Below are 23,984 nucleotides of genomic sequence, written 5' to 3'. Positions count from 1 at the left end.
ATTCAGATTAACACAGTATTCAGTCACTTCTAGTAAGAAAGTCGCCATTTCATTATTGTTAAAACAGCTTAGGTATAACATTTCATGAATGCTTTTTTTTGTTACAGCCAAAAATAAACAATTTACACATACAGTTCATTTTCAGCTAGAACTACATACTTAACATGGTATAATGGCAGAAAAAGTAAAAACATTTGTCCTGGTTCTCTTCAATAAACACACATCACACCAAATAATATTTGACAACCTTTATTGAACTTCTATAAACTTAATTTATGAACTAATATTTTAATTTATTAATCACATTATAAACATCCATATAACTGTTAACTAGGGCAGTGTGACATCGCTCACCCTGACTAGTCCATTATAAACATCTATATAACTGTTAACTAGGGCAGCGTGTCCTTGCTCACCTTGACAAAATAAGCAGTGTCTTTACCCTAAATTGTTTAATTTTCCTTATCAAGTAGCATCCCATTGTTCACTTTCATTTCCCACTTATTGAATTAACCATATCACCAAATAAGCAGTGGACTTACCTCCACTTGCTTACTTTTACTTATCAAGCACTATTCAACCGCTCACTTTAATTTCCCAGCTCATTGAAATGAACATCCAACACCACTGGGGGAAGAGAAGAGGGACAAGCCGGCCCCTCTTTTCCACCCACCAGCCTGACCAAGCTGTCCCCCCCCTACTTCACACCAACAATTTCCAGCAAAACCTTCCATACAGACCTAGCCATACATTAAACAGGTTGAAGCCAAACATCATTTGGTGTACTCCATCCTCTCAGAACCAAACTGGATCCCTGTCATCAATATCCCAAAGCCCTATCATATAAATACCCACAGCAACCAGTTGCCTAAGCAGATGAAATTAAACCGATGATCCCTCTCCAACACCAAAAGTAATACCCATACCCCTGTAAAATGTCTGCAGATAAAACATATCCATTCCTCACGTATCCTAATTATCAATGGTAGCTTTGTAAATATTTCCAAGTTAATACCTGCCAAATGTACCACCAAAACACTAAAAAGCCCAATGCCATCCAAAACAAAGCAAGCCCAACTGCATGCCATCCTGCCCAATTGGCACATCTTCTTGTATAATAATGACCAAAATGAGATTTCCTTTTCAAGCAGATCAATTTAATAATAATCCAAACACTGTACCCACTATTATAAAGCAAAACATCTGATAATTAACATAGTATTTACTGACTAATGCACTACCCTCACAATGAACTCAATACATCTATAAGGCAATACCTCCCAGATTGTAACCCAATGAACCTCCATCTACCAGCACCAACCCTCTCAACAAAACTTATCTTGTCAAGAGACATAGTCTGTCAGTCTTCCCACTACCAAACCTACCTCACCCCTTCAAATGTATGACCCACTGTCCCAAGTTTAATAAAGTCACAGAACTCTGCCACCTGTGCCACTATACAAAATCTACCTTGACCAACTGAAGTGCCTTAACTTGCTCCCAAGCCTAAATACAATTTAACAAAATCTCACAATGCCCTACCATATACTTTCCCATCCAAATGTACCCCGGAATGCTGTACCACATCCGATCATTCAAAGCCAACATGACACACCTCGTCAGACAACACCAGGGGCTCATACCACTGCCCTGTTGTCAAAATGAAAATTGGCCATTTCCCCACCACTTGTCTTACTAAACCATCAATGCCAGACAAACTGAAGCTAAATCCAAATAGTAACATTACTCCTCCAAAAGTTTTTTCCATCCCGTACATCCCTCCTCCAAACATACTTCCTTTCTCAGTTACATTCCCATAACATCAATTAAGTCCCTCCTACACTTACCTCATTTTCTCCCAGTCATTTAATGATTTAATTCCCTCCCAATTAACTTCCTTCCCCTACCCTCTTAATCCCATCCCTACTTCTACCCAACCCCCATCTGAAGATGTCCCTGGACAAATTGGTTTGTTACCAAACCTAATTTTAAAATTGAATGTTGCTGAATTGTAAGAAAAAAATAAATTATTAAATATCAGAGCATTATGAATTTTGGAAGTCAGTGAGACTATAAAAGAATAGAATGGCTTAACAGTAAAATATTATTTATTTATTTATCTTTTTTGTAAATAAAAGTACAACTCATTCGGTTTGCTGTTATTCAGTTTGTGGTAAACCTGCAAGCAAAGTAAAATTAATTACATAATGTCACTTCTCACATACACTTGTCTTCTTGTTCTTTCATGGATGGCTATGTCACATTCTACTTGTTAACATCAAAGCGATAGGTACACAGACTGTTTCAAAGGCATGTCACAACTATTGCATGAGTCAAGTCAAAATTCTTGCTTTCATGAACAGAATTTCAAAACAGAGCAGCACCTCGTTAGGGCACGTCTTTCAGCTGCAAATGGTCCAAGGGATTTTGACCTCTTTGATCTTATAAGGACAGATAGCTACTTAAAAGGTGAAAGTTTATCTTCCACTTATTTCATTGACACAGACAGTCTCAGTTCAAGGTTGTTTATCTTGGCTTTTCTCTTTGTTAATGCATAGCACTTCCATTTGTCTTTCTGATCATAATCTGTCTTACTAGGTTAGTTGGTTTGGGTCTAGACTGAGGAACAGAAGGTATCTTTACAAGACTGGCTGGGAGAACTCAGATTTTGAGGAGTGCAGATCTGCATCCTATGATGGTGATACAGAGTTGTTTTTTCCGGGAAATGCTAGGTTCATAATCACTTACTAGGCTATTGATCTGTCAGGGTTACTAGAAGCCTTGCCTTACATTCTATTGTAGGTTTCCAGCCCTTATATTTTTAATATGAGTAACCCACAGCAGGCAGAACAAGGATATGCTAGACCATTTCTTATTGCCTTTTTCCACAATGGATGTGGGTGCTAAGCTGTAGCTGAGTTTACAGTTTCCCATAAAAAAGTAATCTAAATTTCACACTTTGCTTTATGCAGAGTGGAAAGCAGTTCCAGAGGAGTGGTATTTTCTGTGATATATATCTATTCCTCCACCATGTCCTGTTTATGTTGCAGTAGAGATTGGGATACCTTGATTGGGTGTTTATGCTACCACCAGACATGTGAATGTGTAACAGGTCTGACAGGATAGGATCTACTGAAGGACTAGGCAGAGGTCATCTTTTAGTAGCCTGTATGATACCAAGAAGAGGGTCAAAGCTCTGAGTTGGCCTGCATAGCTTTTTTATTCAGGCCCCTGATTTATTCAGTGAGAAAACATTGTGTTTATTCTAGTGGTGTCATATGTTTGGACAGGTGTATACTGAAAGGGTCATTATATTCAATGGTCAGCCAAATGAGAGACAAGTACAGTGGAATGATTACATCCTTGAACGTAGACACCATGCCTTTAGATACAAGCTGTACACTGAAAAAAGGCATCCTTACAATACTGGATATAAGATGAGTAAAGGACAGTTCATTGTCAGCATAGGTTCCCTGATCCCTGACTACATTATGAACTTTCATGTGTGCATTGTCCACATGATAGATAGAAGAGTGGCCCTTCTTGCCAAAGCATAGTATTGTATATTTCTTGTCATTTAGTTTTGGTCCCTGATTTTGACACCAACAGTAAATCATATATGTCAGCTAGTAACATTTTGCAATATTACAAGAAAAATAATGCACACATTAATATGTATAAAAGATATATATGTATACATACTTCATCCCTTCTTGTGTTAGATACTTGAGTATAACAGTAAACTTTCTACAGGAATATTTGGTTTACACAAGCCAAAACTACGAAAACCTGTAACTTTATTATTTCACCTGTACAACATAAGAATACAATAAGATGAATGATTACCCCTAATGTTTTCAATAAAATTTTCTTATATTAGAAGCTCTGTGGAATCTCTTAGCCCTTCATTAAAACTATAACATATAGTTTCTCTTTAGAAATATTCATTACTTTTTAATGCAACCCTTCATTACAGTCAGGATATACCTTCCTGCCAGAAGGCATTTAGGGTGAGGGGTGATAAAGAAGATCTGATCATTTCAAAGAATGTGGTCTTCCCTCAGAAGCGATGCAAATCCAATCTCTTCACCTGTAGCTTCTGCAGCTATGTCACCTGTTTCTTGTAACAAGCATGCAGAATCCTCCAGCACTACACAATGAATTTCTCTTCTGTTCAGTGGGTTCACAGAAAAGTGCAGTTGCTAGGAATCCAGCTGTTGTTTGATCTGCATGCCTTCTCATAAATGAACTACTATGCATGTCCACTGTGCAAAACATATAAATAAATCAACTATCAAATGTTTCTGTCATCCAATTAAGCTTGCAGTTGTAGTAGTATGCAAAGACATCATCGCCAGATGCAATACTTTTCAGCATGGATTTTTTATCAGAAGTCTATTGATCTTACAACTGGTTTTAGATTTTTGCTTTGAAATCTGGAAGAGGCATACCAAATATGTCTTCAGCTTTGCAGACTAACCATTTCTGAAGGATATACATATCTCATCAACTTTGGTATTGTTTGCATAATTACACAAGGACTTGTATAATTTCTGTAGTTACACAAGAACTTTGAACATTTTCTTTCTGTATTTTAGGATTCATCTTCCTTATTCGTTGTTCTATATAGTCTTATTTCGCAGACCTTTAATCATCATGGATGGCTTAGAAGTTATGTTACACATTTTGTTTTCTGTCATATAGTTTTCAAAACATCTATTATCAAAAACTGTCATTTCTGGAAAATCATGCACACCAAATGTTATCTTAATTATTTACTGGTTGCTTAAGAACATTAATTTGTGACATATGCCACTCATAAATAAATATTTATCAGAGGTAACATTTCCAAAGAATTGGCCAGCATAATCCCTAACAGTCTAGATTATGGCATTTCAGGCCTTCTCAGCCATTCTTGTGTATGGAAAGAAGCAATAGCAATAGCTGATTGAGTAGTATCAGTTTAACAATTAGCACACATTTTTGCTTCCTTTTCTATATCCTATTCCATGTTAGATAAACATTCATTTTTGTGTAGCCAAACCTTTCATTCTGGATGTTCTACAATGAATTTAAACTGTCATTTACAGAAAAGGAGAACAAAAACACAGAAGAATTGTTAATCCAGAAAAACTGCAACAGTCATACTGTAACACATACCCATTTCTAGTCTTCTGAAATAGTATGGCAAAAAAAAAATCTTTATTCAAATATTAAAGGCAAACATTCCAATACATTCTCATTTGTTCAACCTGTACTGCTGTATTACCCATGACATCAAATATCAGCATCTGAACTTTCTTGTCCTGGTCTGTTAACTTTCTGGAATGTGAGCAGTGCTGTAAAAATACATTAACAAGATGCTTTCCAAAGCTTTTGGCAATCTTCTATTCATATGATCGTAGAAGGAATGGTGAAACCTGTACTGTTTGTGGAGCTATTAATAGGACAGGTTTCCTTATAGTAATACATAAGGAAATAAGTAAATAAATAACTCCATATTTGACATCTGCATTTATGGTAAAACATGACCAAACAAATGTTTGTGACATATTATGATTGCAAACTGTAGGACTGAGCCTTTTTTATTCCACTGTATAAAGCCGAACAGTTTGCATCTACCTTCAGATATTCCTTGAGAAAACAGAGTTTATGTTTCATGTTAACGCATCACAAGAAAGGGTTAGCTTCCTATCAGCATAATAATTCATCCCATTTCAGTAGACTGGGACAATATTTTTTTGCCTAGTGATATGCTATTTCCTGCTCTGACCAATATGCTAGCATCTCATTGTTGCCTATAAAATAATATGAATAATTCAGCAGATTGTCATATTTTATGTATCTGTTTATTTATTATTGCAATATATTAACTAGGTAGGTAGGCTGTTCAAGTGACTTTTTAGCTGTGACCCAGGCACAAGATGAGTAACAGTAAACTAACATGACAAAACTATAATTATCGCATACAAGTATTTAAAACAAGATTACAGATATAGTCATACCTCTCAACCTCTTAGAGCAAGAAATCTGGACAAAGCCATAAATAAAAGTGAGACAAAGGCCCGAATATAGAGACAATTTTTAAATATTGCTTTTACAAACTTAGAAAGTTGATAGAATAACAAGTTTTACATTAGCATGAATTTCCGGAATGATATGAAGTCTGAAACTCAAATGTCTGTCATTAATTGCTAATATCAGTCTTTAATGATTTGCCACAAAATTGCCAAAAAACCCCACAATTTTATGAAAAATTAACCAAAAATTTGTAGCAAAAATCTGGGCATTCTGTGAAAATCTATGCAGTTGAGAGGTATGGATATATTAGATAGAAACTTTACAATATTTACAAGATCATTTATAGAAGGACTAAATACTCCCAAGCTGGATTCACTATTGTGCATTTTAAAGCTGTTGATGAGAAAAATGTACACTTCAAGATTAAGCAGAATTTTAAAAGCAGTGATATTTAATTTCTTGTTGAAAATATCTTTCAGATTTCCATAGAAATTATCATTTTTGTAATCTTATGCCATTGGAGAGCTGATTCCATCTAGCTGGATCAAGATTTGCAAATGTGTATTTAGTCATCCGTTTAAATAAACGAAAATATGAATTCCAGTCAGTAGATGTTAGAAAGATGAAAACTTCTTGTTGGCTTTTACTTTAGCCTATACAGGACATAAAACATGCATTTATTACATCATATATGCTGTACCTTTCCTCTCAAGAATGCGCATTTGCTTCTTTTAAGACATTATTTTACAGTGATTTCTTTAAATTTTACAAAAGTTTTTTTTTTTTTTTGGTGTGACCCTTTCAGCTAAAGATTTAATCCAGAAAAAAATTTCAACAGGTCATACTGCTTGTATCATACCTTCTACAATCCCCTGAGTATAAAAGATCCTTCTAACATTTCAGAATATCAGTGGTTATATGAGACCAGTCTTTTAAGAATACTAATTGCCATGAAGTTCCTATAATGACCGTCCAGAACCTGTTGTTGATAAGTATGGCTCTTGCCTGCGTTTAAAATCTTCAGAACCTCTGTCAGCAATGTGAAAATGTAATTTTACAAACCAGCTACTCCACTGACATTTTTGTCAAATGTTACATTATTACCATTTTTTTAATTGTAAGACTGTGTAAGGAAAGGAGAAAAGAAACAAGAAACTGATCTCCCATGTAACTGAAATATACAAGAAACCTGTACACTAGTTAAATGAGAAAAAGCTAAATCATTTGCAGAATACTGCAGAAATGAACAAGTTATTCAAGTACAAGAAGTGAATATAACATAACAATCCAAGTCCACATTAGGATTGTTACATGAATATTTGATGCAGATTTTTCCATGGTACTTATAAGTCAGTGATTTTATTCTCAGTCTGATGGTCTTTGATTGGGCATTGAATATGAGACTTCCCTGACTGGTCTGATGGGGTTTTGTGATAGCCTCTTCAGGGCCTTTGTACAGACAGGCTTTCTGCTATATGGCTATCAAGTGTACCTAGCAAGAGAAAACTACAGCAAGTCTTCAGAACTCAGCAAAATGCGGGACAATTCTACTTCTCAGGAAGCATTGCTAGGAAGAAAAGGATTAGTGCTAGTGCTTTGGTTCTGGTAAGAGAGATCCAAGATTTATTGACTCTTAGCTGTATGCATCTGTGATCAAAGCAGCACAAGTACCCAGGTAGTAGCCAATAGCTGAATCACCATTATTCACCATACTCACCATTATTCACCATGTGTGGCTAACATAGTTCTTTCTTTTCACTATGTATTGCTGGAATAGCTACCATCTAACCTAACTTAAGAGTATCACATTGAATGCTTCATTAATGAATCTTCAGAGTCTACTTTAATAGTGCCCCGCCAACCTTTGAATACTGTGACAAGCTTGGTCATCCACCCTCTGACAACATGACTCAGCAGTCTGCTCTCACTCTAACGATGGCCAGTCTGATCACATTTAGTGTTCTAAGGCAATGTAGTAACTTTCTTATATTCATTAATTTCTACAAATTGATAACATTCGTTAATATTTAGGAAGGACAGAGGCAAACCTCTGGCATAAACTCATCGTCAGTAAGCATCATACTGTCACAACACCACATCAGTCACAACACACCAGTAGGCCCATAACTTATGCTGAGGTTGCAAAGAAAAAAATGCCAAACCCTCTGAGAACACACTCTAAAAGATCCCAGCCTCCATAACACTAGGCAACACCAACTTCTTCTTCATGTGCACCTCATCTAACATCTCATCCAAAAGTTACCAGGAAAGTAGTACATACAATCCACTAATCCTGTTTATGTACAGAAAAATGTTTTATCCTTGGTGACTCTGCAACTAGGCCTACAGACTCCACACTCATCAGTCTGTACAAGAACAGCATGACTTAAAACTGCTTGTCTGGTTCCAGAATATGTGATGGCACAAGGGCTCAAAAACCAAAAAAATATGCCTACTACCTAATAGTTGCCCATCTGGGACGTAAATGACTTGAGGCACTGTACCCATGCAGAGAAATGATGAAAATTGCCAAGCATGTGTTAGAGGCAGGGAAGACACTAATCTTGAGTAGTATCTTGCCTTCACCTAGAATGTTGCCTAGACACCAAGACAAGCTTAAAGAATCGAATAAGTAGTTGGTATCATCCTAAGGGGATCCAGTATATGTCATCCTGGGATTAGATGGTAAATAAAACATCCTGTTTTGCCATGGATGGTTTACACCTCTCATGCTATGGCTTCCAAATTCTGAGTAAAACCTTTGTTGTCCCGCAGTGCCTTTTTTAAGCACAGCCCCCTGTTGGACATTCTTACAGAGTAAACTCAAACTCCAGGTTGGAATAGATCAAGGTGGCACAACTCAATGTCTGGAACATAAATAGAAAGATGCATGAACTTGAGGTGCTTTGCAATTTGAAGGCATTCATACTTGTGTAGTTACTGATACATGGTGTCAGTGCAGTGACAACACAGCCTATATACCAGGGTTTAGCACCAATCATTCCTCCAGGTCCTTTGTTAACTGTGGAGGAAGTTTTTGTATTTGTCAGAAATATGATTATTTCATGTAAAGTTACCCATGGCCCTAACGTAGACCTCCTAGAGATCCTAATCACCATTACAGCATCCAATTATTACTTCCTTACTACCTAAAGATCCCCTTCACTTTATGACCAAAAATAATGGAAATTACATTAAAACCATTGAAAGTTTAAGTATCAAAACAAATAACATATCCCTAAGAGATTTCAATTGCCTAGCATTAACTGGAACACTTATACCTCTAATAATGGATATGTTTATCATTTCCTGGACTTTGTTAAACATCAGTGTGCTACAGACATTGTAAAATGACCCACTCAAGGGTCTAATATCCCTGACCTAGTCCTCACCAATCTAGCCACTGCCTGTACTCCATTCTGCATCTTCTCATCTCTAGTTACCTCTGACCACAAGTCAGTCATCTTTCCTGTCGAGCACAGTTGTACCACCCCAATAAATAAGACCACCTTTAGGGCCTTTACTAAGACAGACCTACTTCAGTTTGTAGGGGGTCTAGACAAAATTCCCAACAATCCCTTGCAAATGGAACGAGCTGAGAAGACTGCCACGTTCACCTCTGACTTTTAACAGCACCTAAACAACTGCATAGAAAAGCCAGTATCTGTTGTCCTAAATGTATGGTAACTTCAGGAATAAACCTCTTTGATGGAACCTCCATATCAATAAACTGCATTATAGTTTGTACTCAACTCCCAATGACTGCATCCTGAGTTTTTTTTTTTGTTTGACAAAATCAAGTTATAGCCATACATTTCAAACAAATGCTCATATCTCTGGAGCAATCATCACTAAACAAATGTAAATTGACAACTGTTTGGTACAAGCACATTTTTACACTGGTCGTGTTCTTTAGATTCTAGGTCTTAACTCATTAAATTTGAGTGACACCTCCATGTGCATGTACAGTTAAATCCTACTGACACCTCTAGGTGTCAAATATTGCTTGTTCATATTTGCATTGATAATTCCAAAGCCTTGCTATGTACAAGGTTTTAAAAGATTTCATCTTAAAGCTTACACAATGGCAAATTCAACTGTATTAATGTTTGACCTCTGCCTAATGCAGGTAAATAGATACTAAATGTTGTTTTTATGATATTAATTTATATAGATATAATTTTCACATTTTTTAAATATCTCATCAACCAAGTAACACAGACAGAACTCCTTAGTCTCATATGAAAGCTCTCAGCCAGATGAATAAATTGCTGCTGACAGTATGTGTGTAACTTGAGTGGTCACTGAGATAATTGTCAGTTATTTACAAAAATACTACAAACATAATAGTTACTGTATTTGCTATGACTTATAACATTCAAATTAAGACCTAGAATCTTGCAAAAATAGGTAAAGGCTGCCAGCCTAGCTGGATAGAATTTTGTAGATAATTTTGTCATTTGTAAATATTAATGTAAGCCACATACTTGTCCTCTTTAATATAAGAAAATTGCGGTAAATGTTGAACTGCAAAAATGTAACAACAGGGCACTCTGCTGTAAGAAAGCTAATAAGTCATTCCATGTAAAATTCTTTGATGTAAAACTCAGAGCCGAGATGTCTTGAGGGAGGCATTCTGGCTATTGTTTTGAGACCAGAGTTAATTGCTAGAATTTGCATGTATAATTTCTTATATTGCTCTGACTTCCTAACCAGCTGCAAGATCAAAAGGACTATTAACCTCTGAGCTTTTGTTAGCCTGGGAACCAGAAAGAAATGATGTAATCTGAAATGAATCAGTGGTACTGTGTTATCAATTTAAAGACAGAAAGAATGAGGACATTTAGCATTTGTCTTCAGAACATCCAACATCACCAGCACTGCCTTGCTCTATATGTAAGTTTATTTTAGAACTGTGTTTTCTCTTAGGTTGTTGTTTTTCTTTTGGCTTTTCCCAGTTAGGGGTCGCCACAGTGGAACTCCGGTCCGCTAATGATTGTCAGTCGATTTTTATAGTACAGAGGTGCCAGCCTGACACCCAACCTTCAACAAAAACATGCCCATTCAACCATGTCTTTTGAACACCACTCGACTGCGGGGAGGACATGCAGACTCCACACGGAAGGCGCTCCAGCCAAGAATCAAACAGGAGAACCTCTTGCTGTGAGGCAACAATGCTACCGCTACACCTAGGTATAGCTAGGAAATAGGAAGATTAGATTATTTTTTTCTCTGATGTCAGAACTTTTCTACTGTATTATTTTAAACATTTCTCTGTGATATCTGAACTCTTGACTGTGTAGTTAGAAGTATTGTCTTGTTTTTTTTTTATTATTTATTATTAAATACTTTTAAACCTTTCAACTATGGCTGTTTTATGTAGAGTTAATTTAATCTCTAGAGTACATTGCATGTATTTAGTGATACTGGCCAATCCACTCCAAATAAGCCTTGACTGTTCAGTTGCACTTACCATTTGGATAATAATATTGCACAGTATAATTGGACACCCTTTCATAAGGGCCTTTGAGTAGCTGATAAATATTAGTGGGTGGTGGCAAGTGGTACTACCGTATAGTCTGGGTAAAAGGGTCACAGCTGGATAACCTGTGCCAGCCTTCCCCAGGAGTGTCTGTGTGGTTGTATATAACTCTTATCTCAAAGTGTGTTGTGTCAGCTACTTGGGAAGGGACATGAAGCACTGGTTGAACAGAGAGGGTGCTGGAGGTTTTAGCTTGCCCACTATGCTGAGATATGGACCCTATAGCTGTTCCAGTGGGGATTCTTATTGGGGATGTGGAGAGAAAGGGAGAAACCAGCCCCAGACTGACTGTGATCTCTGTGTGCTCTTAATGGAAATTTTACTTTACTAAGTATTTATTATACTTTCCCTATATAGACGCCCCTCACTGGTGTAAGTGATGAGGATTGAGGCTCCTTGATTGCTGGGCCAGTGCATGGACATCACTAACCTAAAGAATACTACCAGTAAGAAGAGTTTGCCAGTTACACTTCTTTCATAACCCCTTTGTCCAGAGTTATGAACATTTGTTTGAAATGTGAGGACATAATTTCATTCTGTCAAAAGGCTTAGGATCCGCCAATTGGAAGTTACAGTGCACCTTCTTGAGCTCCATTGGAGTGAATGAGTTTAAACTGTATAAGTCATGGACATAGTAAAAATTAATTAATATTTTGTAAACACTTACAGTTTGTAGGTAACCACTCAATTAACACACATACTGTCAACAGCATTTTGTTTATCCATTTGCGAACTGTCATATGAAGCTAAGCATTTTTTTATGTTACTGAATTAATTTGACATTTAGAAAAATATGAAAATTATGAGAGTATAAACAGTATCTGGGCAACAATTAATATTGCCAACCCAGCACTAGACAGAGGTAAAATATCAGTGTAGCTTTCTTGCCTACCATGTAAACTTTAAGATAAAATCTTTCAATAGTTTGCATGAAGCATGGCTTTGAAATTATTGATGCAAATATGAACAGAAAATATTTGACATCTAGAGTTGTCAGAAGGATGCAGCTTCAGAAATGCCTGGAGGCATCAGAAGGCTGTAATGACTTAACAAAAGGCAGAAAATGATGAAAGGTTGCAACAAATTCCTAATTATATAACTCAGGACCACACAGAAACATGCCAACAAGAAATGTAAGAGTCCTATTAGAGAATGTAAAGCAGGGTGTGATTTTAAGGTTTCCATAGATACCTAAGGAAACTTCAATGCTTTATTCAATTATGTCAGGAATTAAGGAATAATGCCAAACAATTCACTGAGCTCTTCTATAATGATTTGACATATTCCAGTCCTAGAGATATAGACAATACATTAGCTCATATTTTTAGTGCTAACTTTATCCTTCCTACCCACATTGTTGACCCCAGTATAACTCAGAATGTAGTTCCCCCTTAAATCACAATGGAACAAGTCTTAAAATCCTTGTCTGATACTAAAAGTGATATTTACATGGGACCCAAGAACATACCAGACTGCATTTTCATCAGTGCTAAGTATATGCTATCTGAGCCTCTACATAAACGTTTCAGACTTAGCCTATCCAGAGGGTTTCTGCCTGATGCTTTGAGAATGATGACTGTGACTCCCCTACAAAAGGGTGATCCCATACAAATCCAAGCAGTTACAGGCCCATTAGCCTCATCAGCCTTATATACAAAGCTGTCATACATATCATAGTAGAATTCTTTTATGCAGACACAGGCAACTTAATGGAACTAGATTCCAATTAGTCTGATTTGCTGAAGAGTGGGTCATCTCACCTGATCCTAGTAAGCTTCTTTGAAAAGGTTATCTAGGCTGTGGACAATGTTCACTCTGCATATAACTTATTTTGATTTGACTGAGGCTTTTGACACTATCCTTCTTGCTGGCATTGTTAAAAATTAGAAAACTGAATGCAAACCCCTGTTTTGGCCACTGCATCACAAACTGGCTATCCAACAGAACCCAGGTTGTGAAAGTTGCTTTGACACACTTCTTGAATGTAAAATTGTAACCTGTGTGGTACCATGGGGATCCTGCTGGTACGTCTCATTTTTAGCATTTCTTTTGCAGACACACATTCCAATATCCCAGAAGAGTGGTTAACTAAGTTTGATGATGGCTGCAGCCTGGGCAATGTTATTCATATTGAACAGCTCTAAAAAGGGCTGGAATATACACATATTAGTATACTGAAAATGCTCTCAAGCTAAATACAAACAAATGAAGCATTTCATTAAAAAGCTGTTCCCACCTCATGTTTCAAATGGTATTCCACTTCAGACATAACACAGTCATAAATGACCTGGGCATTTACATGGACAGTTCATTTTCATTCAATCATCCTGCTGCCACCATATTCAAGAAATCATTCTATCTAACCAAATTATTTTTCTAGGGAATGTCTTCAGGATCCAAGGACATCATCCTGCCTTTAAACTCTTCTCTTATATTGGACCAATCTTTGAATTTGCCCCCTTTCGTATCAAGGCATATTCTCAACTAGAAAGGCTTCAATGATAAAATTACCGATAAAATCAAAGTCATTAAATCATTCAGCTGTCCCAGTAGATAAGCCCAACTCTCTACAGGCTGTTCTGAGGTGACCTGTGTCTTGCTCTTTTAGCGACAAATGACCAGATCTGATTTGACCTTTTCTTTCTTTGCAAAACTGGTGGCTCTATAAACATCCACACTAGGGACCTTAAACTTCTCCAACAAATAAGAAGACTCACTTAGACACAGGTCACTAAATCAACATATTCTCAGCCTATGGAATAAGATATAATTACAAGTTAAACAATAGTCTTGGTGACAGGATCGGGATACATAAATTTAGACTAGGATTTTCCTCTGCAGCCCTCCTTAATTTGTGAGGTAAGCACTATTAAATGTTCCTATTTTAGGCAGCAATTTTTAATGCCTCTAAGTACTTGATTATACAAGAAAAAAAATCATTTTGGTAAAATCTCTTGCAAATTACACCACCAAGTTGTTATATAGCACTCTTTTAAAACAGATAGTGATATAAGCAGTAATGCATTTTCTTTGCTTCTAATGTTAGACCCAAAACTTAAACAGCATTGCTGACAGGACAAATTGTGTGCTGTATTATTGATTACTTGATTAAAAATTTATTTAGCATCTCTGTAGAGTGCAATGATCGGGGTTTCATTATCTGTCACAGGAGCAGCTAGATATCAATACTTCACAAGAGTTATGACATTTTCCTTTCAGATATCTGTTTATTTCCTATTCTACCTTAACATAATTGTTGATCTGAATTTGGAGAACAAAGTTGTGACACATGCAGGAATATGAGCAGCAGCTGTGTCCTTTAACACACCATGTTCATCTTTAAATATATACATATTTAATAAGCAATTTTTCTAAAGCTTTATTTTTTCAATACCTATGAACTTAATTTACAACCAGTCTAGCTGATTTTGTTTTAGACAGATTCTTCCCAACAGATTTTCTCAAGATTCACAACTGTACTCTCTCATGTCCATCTCTATAAATGTCTCCCTTTTTCTTCCAGTTTCACTAAAATCTCACTTTTCTTTCTCATCAGTTCTTCCACTTTCCTAATATTTCATCTTATATTCTCTACTCTATCTCTCTTTTTTAATTTTGCAACATAAAGATGGACTATTTTAATGCTGGACAAACAGAATACCACTGTCAAATATATTTATGCTAATATTGTGTCCCTTAGAATTCTTTATATTAGACCATTGCTCTGTGCTTGCATTGTTAACGTAGGGTTTCATTAGCACCACGTGCATTAGACAATTAGTGTATGTTGTTTTATTGTGTGTGTGTGTGTGTGTGTGTGTTTGTGTGTGTGTGTGTGTATTTTCTTTAAAATTGCATGTAATAGAATATTTTTATTCTAAATGCTTGGAGCATCTCTTCCTAAGACTCTGTTTAAAAGGGACATTGCGTAGGCATTGTGGAAAAACTACACAATTGTTCATGAGTCCCAGGCTAAGACTTCTAAGACCAAAGGTCATGAACCCATATGCTCTGATGAGGGTAATTATTTTTGTCTTTATTGTCTAACTTATAAGGGGAGAAAGTCCCATAATTTACAATATTATTCTCACATCTAAGCTTCACATCAAATGCAGTTCTCATTTTTTATACCATCTTTCTTTACTCCTCTTGTAAGCCCTCAAAATCATTAAAAACATAATCAGATTAAATATTGTAGAGAAGACATTTATTGCTTCAAAAATATGTAATCTGGGATCCATCAAAGGGCAACAAAAATAAGATCATACAAGTATAAACAACACCCAAACACAACTGTTTTGTAAGCTAAGAAGCTGAAAGTGCATTTCTAAAACGTACACCATCTTTTTATATTTTTTTCAGTAATGAAATAAGTAACATAGGAGTATATGTATATGACAATACAAGTATACTAACCTATTTGTAGTACTATTTAAGTATTCCCTTTTGTAGAACGTCCAAGTTTCAAAGCACCTGCCAATATTTTAATTCTGATTTAAAACATAGCAGCAGTGTGAAATAAGTCAACAGGAAATGGAGTCAGTGCAGACACGAAGCATTACATTATAATAGGTTTGCTAAGATTACACAAGTATTCCATTGTCTCTAAACTGTTTCTGTTTAAAGTCTAAGAATGCAAGCACATTTGTTGTTTGAGTCATATGTCATCAAACCAATGTATGGATAGTTAAAATTATTAATGTAATGTATGTGGAGCATTCAAATTGCATGTCTTTTTATCATGTTCAAATGTAGAAATTAATTTCATAAATAACACAATGAAGAATCACATCCATCATTTCTGAGTTACTCCTCATGGTTCAGAGCACACCTGGAATTAATGCTTAACATAAAAATGCTTATCTTCCTCTGTTGTGAATTTACATCATCAAATAATGTAATAATAATCACTGTGACATAATCAAAGAATATCTGTAGTTTCAAACTAGGTATTTTATTATATAGGTTCCTCACAATGTTATAATGTAATTAAATTATATTTAATTTAATTTAAGATTTGTTAACTAGGGTAGAGCACTGATCATAAATGGCCAATTCCATCCTTGTCCTGAGAAATTAATAAGGAAGTGGCAAATAGGTGAGCTTTATATCAATGAAAAATAAGACTCTGTAGAGATAATTAGTACAAATTAGTAGTTATTGAAAGGTACACAGCACTGTATGGAGTATACATGTATTTTCAAAGTGAGAACAAGGTAAGGCATATGAATTACAAGAAGTAATAGACATGAAGGGATAAGCAGGAGAATTAAAGATATATTGAGATAGTGGATAGAGGTTTACAGGGAATTGATGTGTAGTTTAGTAGAAAATTGGTAGAAGGAAGTGATCTATCCAGTAGGATGACATTGGGATTTGCTGAGTATCTGGAGATGGGTCTTTGGTTGTGTAGAGAATGTTACATAGGATAATGTGCCCTTGATATGGAGGATAGTGTCTTAGTGTTTGGATTTCAATATAAAAAACAGTAGTCTATACAGTGGAGGTGGTAATAATAAGGGGGTTCTCTGTTTTTTTAAATCTGAAGTTGTATGAGGGTGTTTGCCTAATACATTTGGATGTTAAATGTTGGAATTGTTTGGTATCAAGGAGACAATAGCTGTGACCCTAAGAGTAATTTATTTGATTTACTGAGATTCAATTGCCTCTTTCTAATTTTTGTAGTGGTGCCCATTTTATTAGAGAAAGTATTATAAATCTACTTGTATTGCTGGAGACTGGATATGTGCCAAGTTTCTTTTTGATGCAGAAGCATCTGGCGGTAGACCATATTGAAAATGTGGAAGGGAAGCTTTGATATTGCTTTTCTTGCTGCTTTGATAAGAAAGGGGATATTTTATTGGCCCAAAAGAGCAATCAGTGAAATGTTCCCTTGTATTGCCAAGATTAAGAGTGATGTATGTAGGGGAGTGGGGCAAGAAAATGCATTGGGAGTTGAATGACATACTCTTTCCTAATGAGGTGTTTTTATTACCAACAATTTGTAATAGATGTGAAGTTTTGATGACATTTTGCTTGGTCCCAAAAATCATGTTATCTGTTTTACAGGAAAGGACTAGAAAGTTTTTGTTGTTGAGCCAGACAATTAGCAAAAAACAAAAGAAAGTCAGACTTCATTTTTTTGGGGGGGGGGTGTGATGAGGGAGCGATTTGTACAAAGTAGGACCATGTCATCTGTGTAGTAGAGTAAGGGATATGAGGCAGGTGAAAGGGTAAATTGTTTATATTAATGGAAACTAGAAGGGGGCACATATGGCTACTTGTCTAACTCCTTTTTGAAAGCTAGCTGAGGGTGAGAGGGTGGAATGAACTTTGACACAGAAGTGACAGTTGGACAGATAATTTTGAAACCATGCTAGGAAATCTTGACTGTTGCCACTTTCAGCAAGGTACTGTAGGGGTATCATATGGTCCTCAACATCAAGAACTTCAGTATGGTCAATAAAGATGGCACTAGTAAGTATGCTTTTATCTGTGTTTTAATGACTTTAATCAGTGAGTGACCAAATGGCTGTTATTGTACTTTGACCTGATCAGAAGCCATGTTGTTTATGGGAGAGGAAGTTGTATGTGCTTAAGTATTGTGTCAGCTGTAAGTGTATAATTTTATCTAAATTTTTCTTAGTGTGGAGAGAATAGAAATGGGTCTGTACTTAGACGCTTTGGCAGGGTTTGTTTTTTCAGTGAATACATTTACTATAACTGTTTCCAGATATCTGGCATAGTATTTTGAGTTAGGCAGAGACTGAGTATATGATACAGAACAAGTGAAGGATAATCAGTGCAGTGATATATAAACCATGGACAGGGGCCATTACAAACAGGGGGCTGTCATGCTTCTATTATTTGAAAGAGAGTTTGTTTGTGTTTCACTTTTTATGCTTAAATTAAAATTGAGAAATGCAGAGAGAAGGTTCAGATGGATGGGGATCAGAGGTGTTGGGGGCAGAGGAGGGGTGTGTGGTTAGGTTCATACATTTAGAGAGAAAATAAGAAGGTGAAATCATACTTGCCTTATTTTTGTGTGATTGTTTCTATTTTCCTGTCTGTTACTCAACTAGCATCCAGAAATATTTAGTAGAGTTAATGAGAAGGTTTGTCGTTTTTTCATATGCTGTCTTTTGTGTCATTTGGAATGATTTTGGGTCTGGTGTATATTTGTCTGTTGCTAAAGCTGAATTGGATTTCCATGGATGCCAGGCTTTATCTTGGACTTTTAGAAGTAATTTGGGTTTAGTGGTTATCTACTGATTTGATTTTGGTTATAAAATGTAGATTATTATTGAAAAGTAGGAGTTTTTGATGCATTTTAATATATTATTGAGTGACTGTGGTCATTAATGTTTAAGATGAACGAGAAGTCCAATTTGGAATGGGTGCATCTTAATTTGTTTATAGCGGCATCTGTCTTAAGGAAAAATCGTTAAGTTTTGTAGAAATGTGTCAAGGGTGATAGGTGATATGAAGGGAAAAAAACTTACTGGGCAATTCTCTTTGCTAGATTGAAGTAGAATTTTCATATCACAGTTCAGAGAGAGGTTGTCAGAAATAATTAGTTCTAGGAGTGAGTGTTTGTTGTGTATCAGGTTAGGGCATGTGGATTGTTGTACTAGTTGGTTTTGTTTTCCTAGTAGGAGGTTAATATTTTGTATAATATTTTGGAATTTTTCTGGTATTGACTGAGAAGTAAGCTGCCGCAACATAATGAGGTTTGTTGTTATTGGCTTGATTTTGGATGAGAAGCCAATTTCAGAGAGAATCTGAAGAACCATTAGCTTGAAATGTGACTCAGGCAATTATATTGCTTTTGTATCAAAAAAAAGAGTTACCACTTTTTCTTTGGCCTAGACTGGCATTTAAGTAGTAGTTAAAATATGGCAAGAAGTGGGTTTTCATGTTTTATCCATGATTTAATTGCGGTTGCAAAACTGGGGTTATAGCATCCAAATAGGGTGCTGACTTTGTGTAGTTTGGAAGCTTTCAATATTTATAAGTCAACAGGATAGTGATAAGAGACCTAGGTTTGACTCAATATTGTTTCTCAACATAAGGATTAGAATAATGGGTATGAAACTGTAGGTTTGTGGAAGTTTGTTTCTTGTTCTGTAGGATTCATAAGGGAATAGTGCTATTTGTGAAGAAGAAAAACAGACTGGGAGGAGTGAGGTGAACTGCTGGTGAGAATGGGGTGGTTGTGAATGTGACTGAGGTAAAACATAAACATGCAATGGAAACAGTACTGGGTGTTTGTTAAGGTGAATAGTTTTATTTTATGTTGCATTTAATGGATAAAGGTATTTGCAAGAGTAATAAAGTTTGGTAAATTACTTATTTAGAAAGATTTATGCTAGATAGGTGAGATGTTTGGTAAATTTGGTAATGTAAACATCTACATAAAGATTTGAAGAATTGTAAGGAAAGGATATTTTTCACCCTTCTTTTGTATTTCAAGTAGCGTAATGTAGTTGAACTAAGATGTAAGTGATGTACAGATATGTAGTTGGGCTCTGTAAGGGGTGGTATACCTATCCTAAGATAGAATGCAGTAGGGGAGCATTTATCTTTATGCATATGGAACAGATTAATTGTATTAGCATGGACTACATAGCAGTTAAATATTAAAAGCTAAAGAATTTTCAATAGGTGCACAGTCACATGGAGATATGGGAAAACCAATTAAGTACTTGAAAAATGTTGGTTGAGGAAGATTCTGTTTCAGATTTCAGATTTTTCAATCCTGCTTTATATCTAGGTTTATCACTAGATGTGCATCTTTTAAAGAATGAAACTCAACTTACTATTCAAAACACAAACCACCAGGCTAGGTATCCAAGATTTATTCCAATTAAATTTATTGTAATAAAATCTGTAGTGCTTCCATTGACAGCCTTCAAGGAGTTAAACAGTACATTAAAATCTGCACCATGTATAAGAACCGACTAGGAAGAGAGAATAGTCAAAGAAAACAGATATATTTTGTTACTACATATAACTTATTGAGTACACAAATAGTGGATTTATTAAGATTTCATTGTATTTTTGTGAATTTAAAGGATTTTACTGATGTATTATGTAAAACTCCATGATATTTTGTTACTACATATAACTTATTGAGTACAAAAATAGTTACTTTATTAAGATTTTTATTCTTTTTTTTGTGAATTTAAAGGGTTTTGCTAATGTATTATGTATTATATGTATTACTCCGTGTATTTCATATAAAAAGGAAGAAGAATAGAAGACATGGTGGTGCATGGTAGCTATGCACCCCCCCAGATAAAGTGGGATAATACACTGTGGAAAGTGTTCTAGTTGTAAATTTGTAGTGAACAGTTTTGGTAAAATTAATGGAGAGAAACTTGTAGTGAGCCATAAATATGGCTGTGAGTGATGCAGAAGGGATAATTTATGCATTAAAATGTCCCAGCAACAAATTTTATATAGGAGAGAGTAAAACAGCATTCAAAACAAGACTTCAAGTACACATAAGAGACATTAAAAGGGGTTGGGTTGAGAGCCCTGTTGCTATGCACCTTAAAATGCATCATGATCGTGAAGTTGGGGTGTTGCAAGGCATTGTGTTAGAACAAATACATGGTAGTCAATAGGGTAATGTGAATATAAAAGATAGGCTTTTGAACAGAGTAAATTTTTATATTGAAATATGGCCCTTTAATTCCTCATGGACTGAATACAGAGTGCAACTGAAAATTTCTTATTAAATAGGGTGGAGTTTTCTTAAATGATTTAATTAGTGTTAATTGAATAATGATGGTGTGATTTAATATATATATATATATATATATATATATATATATATATATATAGAGTGCAGTTTTATGTATGGTTTTACTCCTTGAAGGTTGTGAGCTGAAGTACTAGAGATTTTATTGGAATAAATCTTCGATTCCTGGCCTGGTGGTTTGTGTTTTGTTCTAATGTGCTTGATGTTGTTGCTTCAGCTAAGTATTCAGTTGAATAAAATTACCCTGCTGATGGCTGACTGTTTATTTTGAAGGAAATCAAATGACTTCTGTGTCATTTACTGCTTCTGATATTCATTGCTGGTTTATAGAAAGGTAGATAATTATACAAATTGCTAAACTTTGTGGTTTAATATTTACTTCTGTTAAACTCTGTACATCTACTGACATAGCTAGTGTCCCTTGACAGTTATGTCCAAGAATCACTCAGTGGTAGAAACTGTAGCACAACCAGCTGTTTTTTAATAATGGAAAGCGCACAGCTGAGAGCCTGCTGCATGGATTATGTTAATATGAAATGCATACTGATACCAGTGGATTGGATGCAGCATCAGTTGTCACATTTCTAGATGTCAGTGATTCAGGATTTGATTAAGTTTAACTTTAATGAATCTGTTCTGTCTCTTCTGTTTACAGTTCCAGCCCTTGTAAATCTATCACTGAGGCTAGAATTGTAGAAACAAGTTATCTCCAAAGAGTGGTCAGTGGAAAATAGAGAACAACAGCATTGAGTAGGGAAATGGGGTGGTGGAGGAATTTATAGAATTTTTCTTACCCACAGTCTATGGTAACTAGTCCCTGAAAGCACTGAATGAGAAGGGGGAGTATGGAGCAGTCTCTGACATATGCAAAGATACATATTATACAAACTTGCTCATGTTTTAACTTTTGTTTTAGTTTTAAAGTAAATTAACCCTACTTATTCAAACACATTTTTCTTTTTCTAAGACAATGAAGGAAAGTGTCAAAAGGTACCAGGCAGATTAGACAAATTTCCTGGAACCTTTGTACCTCAGTGTGATGAGAATGGTGATTATCAACCAAAGCAGTGCCATGGTAGCACTGGGCACTGTTGGTGTTCGACCAAGAATGGAAGCATGATTCCTGGCTCCTTACGACATGGAGATGTGGACTGTAAAGGTAAGATTTTATACCCATAATTTACAATATTATCTCACATCTAATAATAAATTTTTTTAACCATCTTCCTTTAATCTTCTTGTAAGCCCTCAAAATCCTTAAAAAACATAATCAGATTAAGTATTATACAGAAGACATTTATTGCTTCAAAAATATGCATTCTGGGATCCATCAAAGGCCAACAAAAATATGATTGTAGAAGTATTAGCAACGTCCAAACACAACTGTTTTGTCAGCTAAGCAGTTGAAAGTGGATTTCTAAAACATGTACACCATCTTTTTATATTTTTTCGGTAATGAAATAAGTAACATAGGAGTATATGTATAAGACCATACAAGTATATTAACCTATTTGTAGGTACTATTTAAGTATTCCCTTTTGCTGAATGTCCAAGTTTCAAAGTGCATGCCAATATTTTAATTCTGATTGAAAACATAATGGCAGTGTGAAATAAGTCAACAGGAAATGGAGTCAGTGCAGACACGAAACATGATGTTACATTATAATAGGTTAGCCAAGATTACACTATAAGTATTCCATTGTCTCACTGGATATTCATTGGCTTTTTTCTAAACTGTCTCTGTTTAAAGTCTAAGAATGCAGGCATATTTGTTGTTTGAGTCATATGTCATCAAACCAATATATAGATAGTTCAAATTATTAATGTAATGTATGTGGAGCATTCAAATTGCATGTTTTTTCCTCATGTTGAAATGTAGAAATTAATTTCATAGATAACACAATGAAGAATCACATCCACCATTTCTGAGTTACTCCTCATGGCTCAGAGCACACCTGGAAGTAATGCTTAACATGAACATGCTCATCTTCCTTTGTTGTGAATTTGCATCATCAAATAATGTAATAATAATCAGTGTGACATAATCAAAGAATATCTGCATTTTCAAACTGGGTATTTTATTATATAGGTTCCTCAAATGTTATCATTTAATTAAACTACATTTAATTTAATTTATGATTTGATAACAGGGGTAGAGCACCGATCACAAATAACCAATTCCATCCTTGTCCTGAGAAATTAATAAGGAAGTGTCAAACAGGTGAGATTTATATCAATGAAAAATAAGACTCTAGAGATAATTAGTACAAATTAGTACAGTTACTGAAAGGTACACAGCATTGTATGGAGTATACATGTATTTTCAAAGTGAGAACAAGGTAAGGCTTATGAATTACAAGAAGTAATAGACATGGAGGGATAAGCAGGAGAATTAAAGATAGATTGAGATAGTGGATAGAGGTGTACAGGGAATTGATGTGTAGTTTAGTATAAAATTGGTAAAAGGAGGTGATCTATCCAGTAGGATGACATTGGGATTTGCTGAGTATGGGGAGATGGGTCTTTGGTTGTGTAGAGAATGTTGTGTAGGATAATGTGCCCTTGATATGGGGGATAGTGTCCTAGTGTTTGGATTTCAATATTAAAAAAGCAGTAGTCTATACAGTGGAGGTGGTAATAATAAGGGGGTTCTCT

The 23,984-nt window shown here is 35.5% G+C and overlaps 1 long non-coding RNA gene across 1 annotated transcript in view; it reads left to right on the top strand.

Annotated features, from left to right (window-relative positions):
• Positions 1 to 22,443, top strand: part of LOC122801409 — a 38,890-nt gene extending 16,447 nt beyond the window's left edge. The window contains exon 2 of the long non-coding RNA XR_006364709.1: positions 22,297 to 22,443. This is a non-coding gene — a long non-coding RNA (uncharacterized LOC122801409). The remainder of the gene's footprint in view (positions 1 to 22,296) is intronic.
• Positions 22,444 to 23,984: the final 1,541 nt, after the last annotated feature.

This window comes from Protopterus annectens, chromosome 4.part1 (assembly GCF_019279795.1).
Source record: "Protopterus annectens isolate FY-2018-M chromosome 4.part1, PAN1.0, whole genome shotgun sequence".
Lineage (NCBI taxonomy): Eukaryota > Metazoa > Chordata > Ceratodontiformes > Protopteridae > Protopterus > Protopterus annectens.
Note: the sequence above shows the minus strand (reverse complement) of the source record. Positions and strands in the feature narration are given on the sequence as shown.